General features: G+C 32.9%; 1 pseudogene; it reads left to right on the forward strand.

Annotated features, from left to right (window-relative positions):
* The first annotated feature begins 4,286 nt into the window (after positions 1–4,286).
* Positions 4,287–21,284, forward strand: LOC124374292 (annotated as a pseudogene).
* The last annotated feature ends 1,432 nt before the right edge of the window (positions 21,285–22,716 follow it).

The following is a 22,716-nucleotide window of genomic DNA, read 5'->3' on the forward strand; positions in this document are numbered from 1 at the left end:
CGATATTGAATATACGTGGCGTTCACCACGTTTTGACGAGAACTTTTTTTTGCTTGGGGCATAAGAAAAATGCTGTTTCATCACAGTTTAAAAATACGCGATGGATCGCTAAAAACGGACATGAGTCCCTTCATCTCAGCGTATTTCTTTACACCATCAAACCACTCACGAATGTCCTCTTCAGTCACGTTTGCTCGAGAGGTCGTGAGGGTCTGGCTTGTTCTAACCTGACAAAACAGGGTGCCGTTTCATGAACAGATTGTACCACTTATCCCCAGGGACAGATTCTGAAAACGGGTTGGGCCTCTGCAGATTTTCTGCAAGTTTTTTGACACTCATGATCAAGTTTTCCTTGTTCACAGGGAACCCGGCCTTTCCCACAGTTATTATCCAATCAACGAGGTTTTGCTCCTCGTCCGGATGAAGGATGGATGGTCGACCCATAGCACATCCCACTGCAAATTTCCCACTCAATTTATCTTTCAGGGTTTGTCGGGGAATTCCAAAACTTTTTGAGGCAGCCGTGACGGTCAGGCCTCCTTCTCGGACGGCTTGAATTGCTTGGAGGATGACGTCCTGGCTATAATTCCTCCTTGGAGCTTTTCCAGAATTTTTCTTAGATCCAGACATCCCTAAAAATAATTAAAAATTATTTAGTTTTTACAAATAATAAATAATATTAATGTTTAATTAATTAAATATCAGCACTTTCGTTAAAAACATATCTACTAACCACGTCAATTTTAATTGATTGTTTGTAAAATATCTCGGCTTCGAATCCGTCACGGATATTGGTACAAACGAAAACCGAATATGGTTCGAACTGTGTATGCATTCCTAACGGAAACAAATGCTTAAAAACAAACGAATATAAACCTAATATAAAAATAGGATGTCAGATCTAAACTCCGTGATTCCGTCACGGAGATAAGCTACGTACCTTGTATTGAAACCCAATGTCCGTGACGTAAATTATAAATACTTGCACTCAAAAACGTAAGTTTAAACTACTTTTATCTTAAATATAATTAAATATAGTTATCAGTAAAACACTTCATTTTTATCATATAAGTTAATATGAATATGTAAAACCTTAAGGTACTTACCGATTTCTTTGGCCAAAACCACAACTATGCTTCAGGTTTTCAGAGTAGGAGATGCACGGTGTAACTAAAAAACAATGCCAACTGAACTCTTTCCCGCCAATTTCGCCGCGGAACTTCAACGTCATGCTGTATAACCTCTAACATCGAACAAAAATAAATTTTGTAGGCCTCTGGACATAGAGAATCTTGTTTTTAGTGTTCAAAAGTTTAAAATCACGGAGTTTGGTGGGAGTCACGGTGTTTGGGTGGTTTACCTTAGTACGAGGCGAATTGCATATCGCACTGGTTTATCGAGAAACAAAGTGTGGCGCATCTTGCGTAAAGAGAGACTTCATCCTTTTCACCTGCAAAAAGGTACAACGGTAATTCTAAGCAATATATGCGGTCAACCTCGATTTTTCTCATATTACAATATAATGTTTAATAGTCAATTAGAAAAGGAAATGACTAGAATTTTCTTGCCGGAAAGCAGTTATAGGGAGCAGCAACCGCCAGACGGTCATATATTGCTTGGAGTTACCTATAAGTGATCAGGCGCACTGACAGTGATCTGGGCTTCAAATTTGGAACTACTCGAGTTAATTTTTTTCTAAAAGAGCAAGCAGCGCAAAGCGCTGCGCAGCGGGCAGGCATCGTGCGTGATTCTTTTTTTTATTAATAATTTCTGATAAATTGTTATTACATATTACAATATAATGTTGGTAATGTATGTAAAACAATTTTTAAACACATAATTACATGCTGGAAAGTAAAGTAAAACCAATATAATCCGCCCAATACAAAAATCTCCGTAAAAATCTGGTAAAGGAATCTGTGTCATTCCTTTGGCCTGAATCAATTCAGTATATACGAAGATCACGCCACGATGCTTGCCCGCTGCGCAGCGCTTCCGCGCTGCTTGCTCTTTTAGAAAAAAAAATTAACTCGAGTAGTTCCAAAATTTGAAGCCCAGATCACGTCAATGCCCCTGATCACTAATAGGTAATTCTCGCGGTTGCCTGCTCCCTATAACTGCTTTCCAGCAAGAAAATTCTAGTCATTCCCTTTTCTAATTGACTATTGGAACATTATATTATAATATGAGTTGCCTGCTCCCTATAACTGCTTTCCGGCAAGAAATTCTAGTCATTTCCTTTTCTAATTGACTATTGGAAACATTATATTGTAATATGAGAAAAATCGAGTTGACCCATATATTGCTTAGAATTACCGGTACAAACATTTGCTGCCGACAGATTACCCTTTACGGTTAAACTTTTTCTCATTGGCTTCTAGACAATGCTGATAGGGTGAAATTCAATTTTATTTACTGATGAAGCAACTTTCACAGAGAAACGGGTCCTTCAATTGTAGAAATAGTCCATATTATGGAGCGAAGAAAATCCACATGGTTACCGTAGAAACCTTTTTCCAACACAGATTTCACATTAATGTTGGTGTGTGCCGTTATTGATGAACAAAATTCTAGGACCATTCGTTTTTGAAGGAAACCTTACAGGAAATATGTTACGAAACAATTTCCTGAAAAATGATTTTACAGGCTCTTTTGGAAGATATCCCTTTACAAAAAAGATTAAAAATTATTTTCCAACACGATGGTCCAACTCCTCATTTTTCTTTAGTAGCTAGAAATCAATTTGAATGCTAATTTCCTTGAACTGGATTGGGCGTGGTGGATCAATCAAAACTGGCCACCACGATCGCCTGACTTATCGCCTCTTGACTACTTCTTATGGGGACATATCAAAGCTATGGTGTGTAAACGTAAAGTTGATACCAAGGAAGAATTACTCATTAGAATTAGCAACGCATTTGACAGTATAAGAAACAATCCAGGACATAATTCGCAGAGTCACCACAAATATTTTACGTCGAGCAGAGTGCTGTGTGCATTGTGAAGGAGGGAATTTCAAAACAGTTACTAAACTAAGGTTAGTTATTTTGTTAGCATTTATTTTTTTTGCAATAGTAAGTGAAAATAAAAAGTTTATAAAAAAAAATGTTACGTTCAGCAAGAAAAAAAGTGTAACTGATTTTGTCTATTCTTTCGTAACGTTATTTATCTTAAATTAAAAATTGATTTTCTTAACGTTTACGTATAATTTTTTATTGGCTTATTTTTCATCATTATCTTAAGAAATTAATTCTTTACAAGTTTTGTTTAAAGAATTTTACGTGTTTGTTACACATTTAACAAAGTTAATCTACTTGAAACCTAAATGAAACTTGTTTTTTGGACACCGAATTTTGCGTATTTCTTCAGATATCTTAAAAATTACTGCAGCTAGAGATCTGGTACCAATTTTATTCAATTTTTCAGTTCAATTCGCATAATATACATTTAAATTTTACCGTCCTGGGTAACGCCCAAAATAATTTAATAGGGTTCCCTTTTAACGGTGGCACTGAAATCTGGGTGAAATCTTTCACCCTGTATAGCTCGCTAACTAAGCGTTTCTGGACCTATGTGTATATGAACTTTTTCGTTATTTTCACCGTCACCGTAAGAACAAGTCCTGACAGTTTCTCCGTTTCTTCATGGGACAACCCTGTATATATATGTATAGGAGACCTACACTGGGCATTCATTCTGTAAATCATAAATCTCACCCAGTGTGGGTTTGAAATAATACTTTTTTTTTATGTTAAAATATGCATTTGTTTTTGTTAGAAAAAGATAACAACACAAAGTAACAAGGTCTGAGTAAAAGTCCTTTATGTAAGGAATTTTTAATTTTATGATATGATTTGTTTTTTGTGAACAGCTATTGAATTGAATGGCTCAAAATTATTATTGATTTTTAAAACACATCTTTTTAATGGTCATACAAGGCCGAATCAGTATCATAGAGTGAATAAGTATTACTTGTTGCTGGCAGTAGTACTGATATTTTATTTATAAGTAGAAGGATTTTCTGAGTCTGATATTGAATATTTTTTGTGATATTAAGGAATTTTAATATTACTATGTACTGAACACTCTTTGTATGTCACCAGAAGGTGACACTCAAAATACATAGGTGATCCATTTCTAATTTACTTGATTCATCCAGTGGTCCTGAAAATAGTGTTTAAGTTTACCAACAGTATATTTTGCAAAAACTGCATATGTCTAATAAAAATATATTTACCGCTTTTTGTGATCAAAATTAAAAAACAGAGCAGCTAAATCAATCGGTAATGTTGCACTTTTTTTCAGGTCCTCATCGTTGTGCTTCTGAGAAATGGTACCCAGATGTGGAGTTCATGAAGGAGCAGGAAGGGATCTTCCCTCACAAATGATGAAGAATTGAAAAAATGGAAAGTAGTAAGTAAATTATGAAAAAGAGGGAAGTGAAACTTTTTGGTCTTGGTGTTTACCTCCTCTCTTTAGGATAATTTTTTACCCAATTCACTGAGGCTCACCAAGGCCGTAGAGCTCTGTCTCATTTGGGCTTCTTTAACAGTGGTCATAAAATTTGTCAAAATTAATTAGTTTTTTTTAGCCTTACTGACCATTTATTACTTTAAATTTGAGTTCACTTATGACTTATATAAAATATAAGATTTTACTAAAAACATCACAAAAAAGTTGAATTTATAAGAAAAATCTTGTTTAGTTTTTTTGATCTAATAATGTTGTCTACAGAATAATTTTTTTTTTAATTCAATCATTAGTCAACAAATGACCAAATTCAATAAAATCACCTCCAATGCCCAAGGTGTTAAAAACTCGTTTGAAACGCTTTTTAGTTTCATAAACATTTTATAATGTAGACGAGTTTTTAGCATATGATTGGAGACCACCAATAAAAAAGACAGACTGAATCTGTCCCCGAAATTGGGAATCATTGGAGAAATGAATGGATGCATGTAAATTTGCAAATTGCCTGTTTGAATGAGATCTATTGTGGGATGTATGACAAATTTTTACCAAGTAAAAAATTTGACTTTTACCATGCGTTGTAGAATGTTCCAGCAATAAAAATCTGATTAGATTTGTTTTGATAGTAAGGAGCTATCACTTTTTTGAATACATATATTGGTATTATTTGAAATATTGTCTAAAACAGTGAACCTAAAACAAATCTTATACTCTATGGTAGGAGTTCAGTCTGAGGACTTTAGCTACACATGTGACCTAGAGTGTGTGATATAGGGGGGAGGGGTGGCGGGGGTTACCGTTATGTGCTGCGTCCAGAAAACATTTCCCGTGACTTATGAGTAACACCCTTCTTTCAGGAATTTTATTGGCCCAAATAACTCATCACACTCTCTAAAATCAGTCTGTTTTTGTGACATTGCCTGAGTGTGTGGTGGTAGCTTATGCTTCACTTTTACCGATAATGTCTGTTGAGTTAAAGTCAAAGTTAGAACTATTCATAATCAGGCTCGTGAAATTGTGAGTAATGCTTATGCATTTATGAAGGAAGAGGCAGAATATCAAACTGTTAAAATTCTGTTGTCAAAGGCTTGCCGAAAAAACTGCTGCAGCAACTGGAGTGTCAGAGTGAGTTGTGACTCAAATAAAATAAAATAAAAAAAGTGAGCTTAAAAAGTTGAAGATTAGTAACCTGTGTAAGCCATGTTTTACTACACCAAACAAAAACCGTTAATGATTGTTAGAACATTTACTCATTTAGATGACTTCGATAAATGTTGTAGTGAGAATACTAGTGTACAATTTCCATGTTGAAGAACATTGAATATTGACTGCAAAAACTATTGAGGGAGGCGCTAAGGGACAAGATAAATTTCCAGGGTTGTGAGAAAAGTTTGAGGTGGGTATTAAAGGACCTGGAATTTACTTGGAGGACAGCAAACAATAGGAAATTATTAATTGAAAAGCCAGAAATCCAAGAGAAAAGGATAACATACTTGAGAGCGTTGAAAAATCCACAGGGAGCAAGAACGCCCAATAATTTATTTAGATGAAATCTTATATATTATCACGAATCCAACCAAATTTGGTCTGATGGCTTCAAATGAAGGGTTACACATGCCGATTTGCAAGGGCCGAGAGACTAATAATTATCCATGCGGGTGGAGAGAAAGGGTTTTGTGCCCAATGCTTTACCTGTTGGAAAGCAAGCAACAACAGTGGAGACTACCACGGCAACGTGAATGGGGACATATTTACGAAGTAGATAAAGCAAAAAGTTATTACCAAATTCAGTACTGGTAGTCAATAATGCGCCTTATTCACATACAGTATATTGAAATAATTGAAAAAGCTCCTACTTCTAAAAGTAGGAACCAAGATATGAAGGTGTGGCTTTCAAAAAACGGAATGCCATTCTGCGACGATATGTTTTTACCTGAACTCTACAAACTTGTGCAGCAATATAAACCAAGGCATGACTGGTATGCCTTGGACGAAACTGTTCAACTAGAGAGTCAATGTCATCTTACGACTTCCGTCTTAACACCCAGACCTCAATCCCATTGAGTTAATTTGTTTGGGCTGAAGTCAAAAGTTATGTGGCTATGAGAAATACATCTTTTACTATGTCTCAAGCTGAAAGCTCTATGCGAAGACAAGATATCAAGTATGGGGTGCAGAAGAGTGGTCAGTAAAGTGGCAAGCATGTAGAGAAAATCGAAAAGGACTATGCAGCCGCAGAACCCCACATTGACAATATTATAGGATCCCTTATTGTATCAATTGGTTCGGATACAGACAGCAGAGACAGTGACAGTGATAGGGAGGACAATTTGAGTGGGATTGAAAATGAAAAACAATCATTTGTAATTAACATTTGTTATTAGAAAAATTATATTTATTCTAGCATTTTAATTAACTAAATATGATTGAAGTGATTGTAAATTAAATAATAAGAGAATACCAAATAATAGCAATAATAGGACTTATCCTTGTTTTTTCAGATGTTGTACGTGGTTGTTTTTTAGTGTTGTTTAATGTGTCTTTGAAAATAACGTATTTGTCAAATAGGCAAATCTCGAAATCGTAAGTTTAAAGTTGTTAAAGAGATTATTGCGTTTTCATTCTTAGCGGCTAGCACTTAAACGCAACCCGCCACACAGATAGCGTTTATTTGTTGAAAGGATAGTATTTGGGCTCCACAAAGCACAGCTAAATTCCTCCAACTGTACATATTACAATTCATAAAATCTGGAAATTCTCAGTTATCTGTAAACGTGACAACAACAAATCATAACCTGAACAGTTGTTATTTATAACTGTACCGGTTGTAAGCACTACGTAACCACAGGCACAGGTTGGTTGCATACTGAGTGTAGGAACATACTTGATGCCAAGATGTGGCACTATCTCCGCCCATTGCCGTGCTATGTCAAAATATCTGTTACTTTCTGGACAACCATCGTATTATGAATCAATGAATTATTCTACTATTAAGTAAATTGAGTAATAATTGTTATTTTTATGATTAAATCTGTTGGGCGTGTATTTTGTAGGGTGTGTGGATGCAGTTTTTAGTAAAAGTTCTATGTTCAACAAAACCAAAACATACATAAATAAAAAAATAAACAGCATATAGACCTAATTTCTGTTTATTCAACTATTTCTTTATACCTGATGAGCGTTGAAACAGGAGGAACTGTCAAAGTGGAAACTTTAAATATTGTTTAAATTTAGTATTAATTATTGGGTTCACAATTTTTAGAGAGAGAGAAAGTGTAATTAAGATGAAATCAATATAACTGGTGTAAATTTATAGTTTGATTTTACAGAAAAGTTGGGCCAACAAATTTCCCTATCCAGAGAAGACGGTTTGAAAGAACTTGGCTCTCAACTTTGGACCACAGCACCCGGCAGCCCATGGAGTGTTGCGACTAGTTCTAGAGCTGGAATGGAGAGGTAAAACATCTAGTCACTATCCCTATACTCTTATCCCGGGTACATTGTAATAGAGATTAAACTTTAAAGTGGCGTATCTAAGTACATCATTAAAGAGTTGGTGCACAGACAGACAGAGAGAGATGGAGTGCCCATTGACTTTCATCCCAAAATCAATATCAATAATCAATGGTTCTTCCTTGTACCAAGAAGTCTCTAGCAGCACCTATGAGTCAAGAGTTATCGCACATATGGTTGGACAATGATAACAATTTTAAGAAGGCCCAGTGGGGTCCTTAACCCTTTGACTGGTGGGGTCTTTTTTTTCAATAAGAGTGCGGTAAAAAGTGAGTATTTTAAAATTTTAGATATTGTTTTTTATTTAGGTAATTTGGGTTTACTGTAGTAGATGTTTTATGAAAAACACTTAATGAAAACGTTTTTGAAGTTCTGTTTTTTATTTATACAGAAAATTAATCTAATTATGCACTAAAGCTATTATATTTACAAAATATGAGAATAAGATAAAATATTCAGTATTTTCTCATAAACATACTAAGGTGCAGGTTAGGTACAAGTTAGTAACAGCACACAAGTCTCTTCAGAAATCTTTGATAGTATGAAATGCGCGAAAAAATTCCCGGCGCTGGTATCTATCTGCACACGTGGCATGCTCTCCTCGGCTTGCCGCTTGTCCTTACCTGTAGCAGGGATGATGGTGGAAAAATTGCTGAGCAGTGAGTTTCAGGGGACTATCATAGCAAAAATTCTTTCTGTAAGTATTTCTTGCTTTATTTTACGTAATCAGTAATTACAAAAACAACCACGTTTATTTACTTATGGTAAACGCAACAAAAATGTTTACAATCAAGGTAACTGGTAACATAACAGTGCAAGGTCACAACCTGTATTCACTACACAGACAGAAATAGAATCAGCTGATTACTTGGAACAAACTGATTGAATACCCGTCAATTGGGTCTGAAAGAAATAAATAAAAGAGCAACTGCGATCTAGTGGGAACGAGGGAAACTACTTGAAAGTGTTTCTTATTGATTCCGTTAGATGGCATTAGTATTCGGGTTAGAGATTAGTCATCACGAAACATTATTGTGAAAACTGTTTAGCACCATTATAGCGCTTCCCACACGGTTATAGGAATTACCGCGTGCGGCACGTAGAGCACCCCCGAATTTTATTTCGGGATTACTTGTCAAAGGGTTAACAATAGAATCTAATAATGCCACTGAAACATCTAAACACTCTTTTTGTGGCGGGCTTATCAAGACCTCAATTTTCTGCGAGGGCTGGTCAACGGCGATATAGGACTGTCCCTGACTTGCTGGGAACATTGACTTTCACTGTGCCGAGGGGGGCTCGCTCGAAGTCTGTTTTCAGTAGGCGTTTTCCAGCCAACTAATTATACTCAAAACCACTGCATATCCAGACTCCTGAGGACTGGCGAAGCGGCTTCTTCCTCCGTCAATTTCTTCGGGAATTCTTCTTTCCGGATGATGGATGCTATTGTTTTCCTGAGAGACTGGAAGTGATGCGTGGGTCATGAGCTATGTAGTCTCTGTTTTACAATTAATTCCTATCTGTTAAAATATCTTGATTTTGTTTTTTGTTTTGTTTTATTGTATACTTATTATCTATTGTTGGTTTCATTCAGATCTACTAGTAAATTTGTAAAATTGGTGTTGTACCGTTGAAAAAATATAAATAAATAAATGAAACTGTTTGAATTTTGATTAGTAAATAGTTTGTAGAGCGTTAAAGAGTTTTATTTACTGCAGATCAGTTGTAAGTCCAGGAGCATAAAAAACTTTAACATGCCATGCTGTATTTTTATAATGTATGTAACTTTTGGTAGAATGTTTCTGAGGGCTGACCCACACATCGGACTGTTACATCGTGGAACAGAGAAACTGATAGAGTACAAGACGTACACACAAGCGCTCCCGTACTTTGACCGTCTGGACTACGTCTCCATGATGTGTAATGAGCAGTGTTACTCTCTAGCCGTTGAGAAACTCCTGAACATCGATATTCCCCTCCGTGCAAAATATATCCGCAGTAAGTTTACGTTGCTTTTAAAAGTTTACTTTTTTATAGAGGGTCAAAATAAGATTTAACACTATATTCTGATTTATTATTGCTAAAGTATAATTGTATTAATATTGTTAATTTCAGTTTTAAATTTATTTTTTATGAAAAATGTTGATTTTCTCCAATTTATTTTCTTTGTTTGAAGTAGATAAATGATTTGTATGAATGAAAGCACTTTGTGCATTTCTCATTGTTATATGTTACAAAAATGAACACTATGTTTTTAAAAACTGAAATCTGTACTCTTCTTTAGACATCAAATCTATGGTTAAGCATACACAAAAAAACAGAATACAAAAACACAGTAATCATTAAAACTCCATATTTTTAATTTTTCAAAATTCATCTAAGCTATAAAATGGATTCTCCAACAACCAGGAATAGAAATTATTTTTAAATCTGTCAAAGGGATATGAGCTAATTTGTCTTTCAACAAAATTGTAAACCTTCAAGATGCCACAACATGGGTATTAAGGGTTTTTACTTAACCTAGATTGTCCAATTTCAGCATAATTTTTACTACGCGTTTTTATGGCTATGAAATTCATTTTAAAATTTAAGTAAAATTTGTATTTTTACGTATATAGATAAATAAATAAATCTTATATATATATATATATATATACATTTATAACAGTTTGGAATCGCAAGTCCTTGAAGTGTGGTTTACAATGCTCTCTCTAGGCCTCACATTTTTTTAAGACCTAATAGCCTTCTTTTGCAGTAAATAATATTTCTTCAATCCTAGAGCAGTTTACCGTACAGTACTAGTCCATATCTAAAAACAGATTGGAAGAAGGCAAAATATGCAGCTCTAATCCAATTTACTGGTATTATATCATTCAGTCTACTCAAGAGATAAATAACTCGTGACAGACTTTTTATTTAATTAATCAATGTGTGCTCCCCATGTCAAATTTGTGTCTATATTAATACCCAAGAACTTTAATATGTCTGAGAAACCATCATTCCAATGAATCCAAATTGTGTCTAAGATTTAAATAACTTTGTTTAGTTTTGTCCTTATTAAGCAACAACCCATTTGCATGAAAACCAATTTGGTGACAAACAAGATGACAATAGTTGTGAGAAGTAGTGCGGACACCTTCAGTCTTGTATGTTTGTCTTGATCTCACAAAATCGTAGTATATGTCAAAATTTTGTCAGTATTATAAGTATTATGATTCACTCTGCAGCTTATCACAGTCAAAATGGCGCTCTTGACTCAAGCACCAGAGAGTGTACAAATGCCAGCTGGTGAGTGAGTGTAAACTGCAAAAAAACATGACTACAAACTCTTGTTTGTTCTTTTGACTGTAATAGAAGTTTGTTAAATCACCTTAGGCATATTTTTATTTCTGATTTTTAACGTTTCTTTTATTGTTTTAAGTTTTTGAGGTTTCCTAGCTGGCCATGTTTTTTTACATTAACAGAACATTGACATCATTTTGATTTGTTGTTCATATGTTGTATTTATATTTTTAGATTTTAACCCGTAAAGAGGACCAATTCCAGTTCCAGTTATTAAAATATTTGCATTTTGTTTTTTGTGGCATATGTTCATGACAATTGTTCTAGTCTATACATGTAATTAAATAAAATTAAAGAATTTTTTTAAATTCTTTTGACTCAATGGGTAATCATATTGTGAAACTTTTGCCTTATTGTTTAAGCTAACAAATTATTGTAGCTTTGAAAGAGTTAACCATCAACAAAGAAAAGTATTATACAAAATTGAGTAAAAACCTCTAGATCGAGGGTGGAGGGAGGGTCGGGTATTAGATCTTGAGAAACAAATATGTGGTCACATATGCTTTTTTTCCCCCTTGGGGCGGCCTACTGCCACGCACTTAAGCCTCACAAGCTTTTTGCGCACCCCGGAAACACACCATGAGGACCCACCAGTCTACAACTTCAGCAGTTCCACAAACCACCGAAAACAACCTGTCAGGTCCTCCTGGGAAAATTCACCACCCCTGTCCAAAACTACCAAAGATGGCATATCGCTCCCTTGCTATTGAGGTGCAATCAAAGAGCAGGTGCTCAGCAATTTCCTCCTGCTCATTACACCTTCTACAGAGCGGATCCTCCTGAAGGATGCCGAATCTGTGAAGATGCTTCCTCAGGTGACCATGCCCCGTGATTGAGACTTGGTCTTATCAATAACCCGAGAAGACATTGATCACATAGGCTTACTTATCACGTAAATATTGAAATATTTAAATGGTTTTTTTCATCATTATATTATAGATTATATTATTATAATCATCAATATTCTTTTCAAAATGGAAAATCACAAAGTAAAAAAAAGCTGGAGATAGATCACCCACTTATTTGTCTTCATGTGATAGCCTGCAGAATAGGTGAAACTGACAACGTAACCTGTAAAATTTAATTTAATTGAAATTCACTTTCTGAAGTTTGAATCTCCCTAATTAGGATTAATCAGTTGGCATTTTCTATCTTGGTAAGTATAACTAATAATTGTTACTAGTTCATAATTCCTGCACTATATATTTTTTATTTTTTCAGATACACTGTACTGTTTACTAATTAAAAGTAAATGAAATCTTTTCTAGCTCTGTTTGCGGAAACTAACTAGGATATTGAACCACATTATGGCCGTTGGCACTCATGCTCTTGACATTGGAGCTATGACACCTTTCTTCTGGCTATTCGAGGAACGAGAGAAGATTATGGAGTTCTAGATGAACGAGTATCAGGAGCGCGGATGCACGCTGCTTACGTTCGACCTGGAGGAGTCAGCCTGGTATAGTTATTTTGGGTAGCTATAGGAAGATTATGTAATAAAAACCAGATTCTTAAAATTTTGTTATGATATACTTATTGTGAGACTTGATAGAAACAAGCAATTTCCATTGCAACATATGATTTGATTCACAATGTAAATATGTACGGCATGAACAAGGTGTTGAAAAGTAGTAAACAATCTCTATTACAGTAAAATTAATGTAGTTCATTTCAACAACACACCAAAAACACACACACCAGTGTGTTGGCAGGTGCAAACACTGTATTGCGTCAGCCAATGAGGCGAGACATTAGCAATCGCCAATGTTGCTGATTGTTAGTCAGTTGGTCACAGATATTTACTAATTGTTGATTGGTATTAGCATGGACATACTGCGTAGGCCGGCACGTTACATTGGCATGACACTGGCGTTGTCCACTTTTTGAATCTCTTATTCCCAGCCAAACTAAACACTGAAGGATAAAAATTTACAAATAAAAAAGAACTTTCCATAATCATAAATTGCTTCATCAATCAATAGAAATACTTCCTCACAAAGTTACTATTTCTTGTCTTATCTATCTATGTCTTATTGCAAATATAAGTATATAGATTGTAATATTTTACGTTCCCCTTAAGCAACCTGTGCTCTTTGATATGCTTCACCTGAAATTTCAAATATTATTCTCAAAAATTTCTTGTTGAAAGTGCAGTTTTCATTGATGCCAGGTTTATAAAAACTCTTCAGTGTTAAACGCAGGTTTGTCACCACGTCGAGACAATGTTTTTACAAGGATAGAATAGTTTTTTATTGATCAGTCATGTGTCTCTACTCATGCCGCTTGGAACATGGATTTAAGGAATTACCTGGCAGAAGAATGGATTAAAAACATATTATACCATTAAAATTCTTCAGATTAAAAAGTATTTCGGAGAGGTTCTTTACATCAGTGAGGTTTAAATTGAATGTATGTCTCATAAACAATTTGTATATTCTTTATCTTCAAAAATTATTTTTAATTTTAACCCTTTGAGGACCATCCAATTTTTTACTTGAAACACTCAAAAGTGCAAGCTATTTCAATTCTAAGTCCCCTGTTTATAAGAACCACACTTTTCTTGCACCATTGTATAGTTTATATTGAAATTGCTATGATTTTTTACTTGTTAAAGTAGGAATAAAAAACACTTTTAGTTAAGTAACCAATAAACTAGAGAATCAGATCCACTAAATAGACATCCTAAATATGATCCTACAACAAAATGCAGATTAAATGTACACTTTTTTTTAATATTTAGTTTTTTGATTGAAACAAATTTAGTTTAAATATCAGAATCTCTATAGTGGTTTCTTAATTGACACTAACTTTCTTAGAACAAAACCTATATTTGGAACTTAAGTTTAGTCAGATCTTAAACCATGCACAACATGTTTTTTGTTTGTTGTTTAACAATATGTCAAATACTTTATTACCAAAAAATACTTAAAAAATTACACAAGAACACATGGAAACACTTGAGATATGTTTACATTATATCAAACAATGGACTAAAACTACCGTCATCCTTCACATTAGTTGGCAACACAGTGTTACATAAATTCACTTTCACAGAGATTCTCATCATTAACAACACTTCTTGTTGTGTTTTCATTCAAGAATAAACATGAGCAATCTATATTATTATTAGAATATTATTATTATTTTTGGTGTATTTTATTATTAAAATGAAGCACAATTTAATAAATATTCCGGATGGTAAAAACACCTGAAAGTAAATAAAACTCACAACAAATGAAACTCTCAAAAACATCTGACTAGGTCATTGGTGAATGTATGACTGATTTCATGTTTGAATTTTATTATAAGTTAACAAATAATCACTGAGCTGTTTGTTTACAAATGGACTGACGTAAAAAATTTGCAATGTACTTTTTAAGACTTTGGCACTGAGTTAAAAAAAATCAAGATTTTAGTCGAAATTTAATGTTTTAAAAAATTTAGAATAATTTTATTATTTATATCTTATAGTTACGCAAAAAGAGGGCTAACAAATTCTTAAACACGTTTTAATTTTTAAACTGTTGATGCAGGACCTCCCTCTGGGATTGCTGGAGGACATTTATCACTTTTCCTCTAAGTTTGGAGAACGGCTGGACGAGACAGAGGATCTGCTAACATCCAACAGGCTGTGGATCCAGCGGACAACAGGACATTGGTGTGGTCAGTGCCGAGGATGCCCTCAACCTAGGCTTCAGGTCAGCTGCTGATTAGAATATGATGGGTCTTTATTCATTTTACAAAGTTTTCGGTAACTGCAAGCCATCAGATTTTTCCATAAAAGAGAAAATGGTATTTTCAGTTTTTAACACAATATTAACTGAATGGGATGAACCAGATACCTCAGATTTAGGCAAATAAAATTTTTGAATAAATCCTGGGATAAATCAGAATTTGGTTGTCAAGGCTAAAGTACAGCTCAGAAATATCATTAGTTGTAATTCCATGTCTCTCATAAATTTTGTTCACCACTACACCTACATCTGAGGCAGAGGCCATAACAATAGTATTGTCCAGATTTTATGAAGGATTTTAAATTTGTAACTTTATATTTTTAATTTAAATTTTTATTCTTTTCCCCAAACTAGGACACAGTTTTCTAATTAATACATTTTATTAGTGTTTTTAATATGAGTCTATAAGTCATATATTTGGCCATTAAATACATATTTGTACAATAGGCTACGTCATACAGATTACATACAAATAAACGCAATTAACAAATACATATACAACTACCTATTCAATTCAATTCAATTCAATTCAATTCTTTATTCAGTTTGTACATACATACAAGAATAGTGTCATATATGTAGAATAGTACATAAATTATGTATTTAACCTATAACTTACAATTTAGTTAGCCTATTTTAAATCAAATAAATAAAAAAATGACATTTCTTAGTTAAGATTATACTAAGTCCTATTATTTTACCAAAAAGCATCTCAAATATAAATATTTTATTGGGATTTAGGAAAAAAACTCTTCCAATGAGTAGCAGGGGCGTTGCAGCAAATATTTCTTTAAAAAACACCGGAAGCCCTTTTCATAGATTTTGCTCTTTATATTTGTCGGCAGGTGATTTAAAAATTTAATGCCCATATAAGTGGCTTTCTTTTTGTAGAAACTAAGTTTGTGTTGGGGTAAATCTAGGTTGTTTCGGTGTCTAGTGTGATAAGAATGAATATTACTACGCGTATCTAGTTTGTCAAGATTACTTCCTACACACATAATGCCACTCTAAAAATGGGTTATTGATCCATAGATATTGTTGGAGATTTCTATGCAAAGTGGAGAAAATTTTTTCTTTTACCGAGATTCTCTCTTCTGTATATTTAGGAATTGTTCTTAGTTGCTTTCTTTTTTGGGAAAAGTATCAAAAATTGGTTGGTCTAGTCTTTTTTTTTGTAGATGTTACCCACCATAAATGGCCAACCCTAAACACGTAAGCTTAAATGAGAATGCACGTGGTGCATAGTAGATTGAGCTTTAAATGTTTCTCCAGGTTTTTATTATTTTTTTTTTTTTTTTTTTTTTTTTTTATGCTACAACTAGTAAAATGAACCATGCCGACCTCAAAGATGTTAGAGCCCTGATGAAATAATTTTGCTTAGGGGGGAGATCGCTGTAAATAATTTTACTGTGACCATTATCCAGCTAAGATTATTGTCCACATAGTAAGTTTTTCCTAAGAGAAATTTGATAACTATTAATAGTTTGTTCAATTTTAGTTTGTTTAACTGTGAAAATTGGTATTTCTAAAATATCTTTAACTTTGTTTGTACAGTGGTGAAAATATCATTTGATTAGGTCTTGCAGCCATCTGAGTAAAAATAGACTATTTCTTTGAAAATAAGTTTGAATGGTTTTTAAATTGTTTCTTTTACAGGGCTATTTCGCCAGATTTTCATGTAAGTTTTAGGCTCAGTCCACACATTAAGGTTAGAAATCATCAGCATATAAGATCAAATTACTTTTTGTATCCATTAATGGTTTGTTTAAGATTGAAGGGGGCATTCCTTGGATGTAGCATAAAAAAACAGCAATGGTCCACAAAAATATTAGAAACCCTGGAGGTGCGACTCCATGCTGTGATTTTTAGTGTGCTAGATTCTATGTTTTACTTACGTAGAGTAATTTTGTTTTGCACGTTAATCTCAACAATAACTTGGGATCTAGTCCGGAGAGGTATGATCTAAAAACCAGTTTAGGAGAAAGGTTTTGATAAAACCCATGACTTTTAAGTTTGTCCAAGAAGGACTTGGTGAGAAATACTGTCAAACGCTTTTGACAGGTCCATGAAAACCCCTATGGACTTGTCCCCCTTGTCTATAGAATCTATTATAGTTTCCGTAAATTCTAGCAGAGCTGAAGTAATGGATTTACCTTTACGGAATCCATGCTGCTGCCTATCAAATAAATCATTGTTTTTTAGATGATCTACTAATCGACTGTACATAACTCGCTCATAAATTTTTGACAAAGAAGGTAAAACCGATACCGGACGATAATTATTCATTTTAAATTTTTCTCCCTTCTTAAAAATTGGTATTACTCTAGACACTTTTAAAACTTCAGGGAAATTTCCAGTTATAAGCGACGAGTTAATTAAATGAACTAAAAGCTTCAACAAGGACTTACCAACATACTTAATTAGTTTCAGCGGAACTTCGTCATGGCCCGACGATGATTTATTTTTTAATGATGAAATAATTCTATCTAATTCCTTTTCATCTACCGGATTACACCGAAAAGGGTTTTGTATAAGATTTTGATCTAGAACATTTGCACCTGAATGACTTGCGGACTGTGGTTTCCTTAGCTGTATTTTGGATTAAATCTCCTATTACATCTATGAAATAGTTATTGAAACAATTTGAGATGCTTAAAGGGTCTGATATTATTACATCATTATCATTTTTTATACAATTTATAGAACCCTTTAGGACATTAGAACTTTTTCCAATCTCTTTATTTATAATTTGCCATGTTTTCTTACTGATATTATCTGAGTTTCTAATTTGTCTGTCATAAAAGGTTTTTTTTGCATTAACTAGCTTAGTTTTGTAATCTTTGGTTTTTCAATTTACAATATTTCATGAAATCTTCACTACCACTACGTTTAGCTTGTGTTGTAAGCTCAACAATATCCTTCTGTTCCATAATCAATTTGTCACTAATCCAGCTGCATTTACTTTTACCAAGATATTTTTTTACTTTTTTTTTAGGAAAAATTAAGTTAAAGTTGTATTGAAAAAATACTGTTAAATACCTCAAACTTTTTTATCTACATCAGCTAAATACATTGTCAACCAATTTTCATTGGGACAAGACATTCTTAAAAACACTCATATTATTTTTTCGAAAAGTCCCTAAACTCTACATATTCAAATTTTTTTTCAAGACCATTCACAACTGGTAGATTGAGTTCAAAAATTTTGTCCATCATGATCTGACAGTGCAGTTACAATACCAGTCACCTGTGTTAGAGACTTATCAAAATTTGTAACAATATTATCTATAGCAGTAGATGAATTTGAAGTAACTCTTGTTGGAAAATCTACTAAGTAATAAAAATTATGCCTTTTAAGAATATTCTTAAATTTTTGAATTTCAGATGAAGTGTTTAGAACATTGAGATTAAAATCTCCGGCTATTACACTGTTTTTTACATCCTTAAGACCAGCTAAGGTTTCAAATAATTTGTCTAACCTATTTAAAAATTCGAGAGTTTGTAACTGTGGCTTCCTGTAAATTCCCACTAGAAAACAAAAGATATTTTATTTATTTTAATATTTAGCCACACAACATTCAAAAAGTTTTATCTTCTGTCAACCTCTTCAATCTTTTCAAGTCTAAGAGCCTTTGAATTTAAAACTCCTCTCCGACAGGATGACCACCCCGCCTCCAGTGGTGGTGGTACGACTGTACTCAGATGTAATAGAAAAGCTTTCCAGATAAAATGTTTGTAATTCATTCGGTTTCATATTGTGCTCGGTCCAATACAATAATATTCGGTTTAATTAGATCTAAAATGATATCTAATGATTCTTTTCGCGATTCGAGGTGCTGAATGTTTTGGTTGATGAAAAAATTGAAAGAATATTTGTTAGATTTCATGCTTCAGATTTAACTTTTTAATGAAACATTTTTGAAAGTCTAAAGTTGGAACTTCTTTGAGCTATCAGTGGGGTTTGGAGTTTGACCTACAGACACATAATAATGGATGTGTTTTAAATTTTTGTATTTGGTAGTATAATGGCAATAGCCTAATTTTATTTCATTAAATATTGAATTCCAAAAAGTATTTGCTCCCGCCCCCAAGGTCTGTGTTATTTTATTAAAGTCTTGTGATATTTTCTGTATATAATTTTCTGATGAGCTTGATGATTTTTGTAGTGTAAGCTGAGCTTTTTTTCAATCCAAACTTAAGTAAAGTATTTGAAAAATTTCTTAATTAATAATTTAAGATAATGCTAATTACCATCTAATTGATTCTATTAAAGGACGTAATATATTTCAATAAGTATTGTTCATAAATTACCAACAAAAACACTATTGTGCATAACCCAAATTGGGATAATTGGTTTTAGGTTGTAAATTTACAAATTAAATGCAATGAAATTTTATAATGTAATAGAAAAGATAAATTTATATTTTCTGTGTCTATGGTTCAATGTATCAAATATGTGTTCCATACATGGATGTAAGTCTGCTCAGTAATAATGATGGCAAATGTATGAAACTCCTCTACTTACCCGTTTCTAGACCATATCAAGTCCATAACAAAACTTCAAACAAAGAAGTAAACAGAAGATAGACCACAAATGTTATTTATGTATGTACTTTTTTGTATGTATGGAAATATTTCCGTTACAAAAATTACAAAACCCCCCCCCCCCGTGGCTTTATATCTCAATGACCTTTTTTATCAATTATTAGTGGTTTGCTTTGAAATTTGTTTTTCAAAAATTTATCACTTTTTATAAAGTTAGTGAAATTATACAAGGTAACTTTTTATATCGAATAAAGAAGATATATTCAATAGAATGTTAAATTAATCTATAAAATTAAAATGAAATGTAGAATATTTGAGGTTTAGTTCTTTAAAATATTTGTATTGAATTTGTGCAAGTGTATATAAAATGAAGCCTGCCTGATAATTTTGGTGCACTTGGGCTATTTCAGTTAACGATTAAATCTGCATTTGGTATTTGGTACATTGAGGTATACAGTAAATATTGTCCAAATTTCAACAGATTTAAATTTCAACAATTTAATACATACAGTTTCATAGATTATCTAAGGTAAGTCAATTTAAATCCAAGATTTCAATCTATAAATCTAAGATTAGAATACTTTGGGCCGACATTTTTTCCCAAATTTTTAGTAATCATTTAACTGAAATGTCTAAAATTCTTTCCAAAAGTATAGAGAAAATGGGTTTTTTAAGCCATAGAAGTGCACCTTTTAACAAATAACACTGAAAATCATTATAGAATTTTTTAATTGCCTGACTAATTTTTGTTGGTGAATAAAATATTATAAAACTTATACTGTTGTAAATTGTATGTGGTTTTTTCTTATACTAACTTGGTGATGTTGTGCAAAATTATTTTATTTTTATTTACATTAGCGTTATAACAGTGGAATAATTACTGTCTGTGTTAAAAAATGTACTTAAGTTAATGTATTACAATATAAAATACCGATTGTATACTTATTACTAATAACAACCTTGGTCATTATATAGAGATTTAAAATAGCTCGTTAAAGCCAGCTTTTTGACTAATTAAAAGGTTTTATCCAAGTTTTCATAGGATGTACCTCCATACACACGATAACCCAATCATTTATTATGTACTAGTTGGTTTATATTTCCAAAGTGTTTATTGAGATTAACTCAAATAGACTTAATTATGTCCTAGTATGGGTTTCATTTTTTTTAAATAATTTTTATTTTACCAACTGTTATTGTTTATTTATTGCATTACTATTTCGTTCTGTTGTATTGTTTTACTCTTGTTTAGTGAAAAGTTAGATAAGCGATTGGACAATTAATAGGATTTTCTTAACACTGGCCATCATTATTATAAACATGGTAAATATTAACGATAACCATGACAAATTGTCTGAAAATCCTAAATTGTCTTTTCAAATTCAGGTCCATCGTCAATAACATAACTTGAAACAAAGAATTGGACAATCAAAGTTTTCTATTAGTCTGTTATTCAGAGTTAATTTTCAGCTCATGGTTTTTCCAGAAGTTTATTGACTGATCATTTTAAATGCGGTAAACCTCATAGCTTATAAAACCATTTTCTGTTTGCAAGTGGGAAGTAATGTTGCGACCGGTTCCGGCATCAAGTGGGATTTACGTAAGTCCTCTAACCATACGATAGCCCTACGACTTTGGTGGAGTTTCGATGTGCCCGTTGGTTCCAAGGGAGATTGCTGATACGACACGGTGTATTACTATTAATCACAAAACTATAAATATTTTTAAGATTGTATGTAAATTTGCTACTGAAATAATATTCATATTCCAGGAGAACCCACTTTTTTTCACTTGAAAATACTTATAGATGATGTTCCAAAACAATATTTCTATTAAACAATGGATTTTTTTGTAGTGATTGACAGTTTGAATCCAATATTTGTATTTTGTAATCATTAATATTAGGAAAATAAATAAAGCTGGTATGCTTTTTGTATTAGGAATAGACGAGAGTGGCCACAAAGGAGGAAGATTAAATGTGGACTTTTTTCCTGTCCGCGCATCCCCTTTGTGAAAAGAACTGTTCTTCCTGTGTTCAGGTTTTTCGTAAGCGTGTTCTACCAAAACCTATTATGATGATGTTACATGTATTCCTACATAAGGAATCATTGGTCTTAATCGGACTCTTACTTATACCTTTCCAAACGCAATCAAAGAATATCTTTTTGAATTTCTGTGAGCGTAAAACCATTTTTTTTGTATAGAAATCTGGTGTTGTGAAAAACAACACACACAGCATTTGTTTTACTATGACTGGTAAACAGTTTCTTTGTGTGGACTTCCACGTTAAAATAATGATTTTTATTTTTTATTTTTTTAATTACTTGTTTTTGATGGATTTTCACATATTGCCATACAAGGAAAAAAACTGTTTTTTTTTATTATTCTGAATATTCTGTAGTTACCTTTGGGCCATAGAAGTAATGATGTTCCAGAAATGTTAGTTTGGGTTTCAATCCATTATAATTTACAAATGCAGAGTTTTTTTTTAATAAATTGTAAAAAAAAACCCACCTGAAGGATGTGATACATTGACAACAATCATGAGTATGCATATATTTGTTTATTTGATTATACCAGTGGACTCAAGTTAACGAATGTGCCAGAACGGAATTGTTTTTAACTTGATGGCATGGTAGCTTCACTCTTAAAAAAAAGTTAGTATTTTTTTGGATATGCCGTGTGTAAACTTCCTTTTGCAGCTAATGCATAACAAACTGTTTTTGGCCTCAATATTTAACCCTTTTGAAGACTCCCGGCTGAGAAAAAACTATGTTCTGTTCTTTAAAACTGTCCATCGCCAATTTTTATGGAAAAATCTCATAAAAGACTGCTGGCACTTGCTCACTGCTTTGATTGTTGATACTTGTTTTTTCTATAACATAATTAATTTTTCTGATTTCTACTCAGGCTATTGTGTGAATGTATTCTAGGTACCAAAATTTTGCAGGAATTAAAATTTCTATTCTAACTAAATAGAGAAGTGAATTACGTTATAAGTTTATCCAGTAAGCCAATTTAATAATTTAAGTATTTATATTGTTTTTTAAAGTATTATAAACTTTTAAAAAATGTTAAAAAAATAACTTTTAATGGCCTTTAAAAAACTACA

This window comes from Homalodisca vitripennis, unplaced genomic scaffold (assembly GCF_021130785.1).
Source record: "Homalodisca vitripennis isolate AUS2020 unplaced genomic scaffold, UT_GWSS_2.1 ScUCBcl_7778;HRSCAF=15592, whole genome shotgun sequence".
Lineage (NCBI taxonomy): Eukaryota > Metazoa > Arthropoda > Insecta > Hemiptera > Cicadellidae > Homalodisca > Homalodisca vitripennis.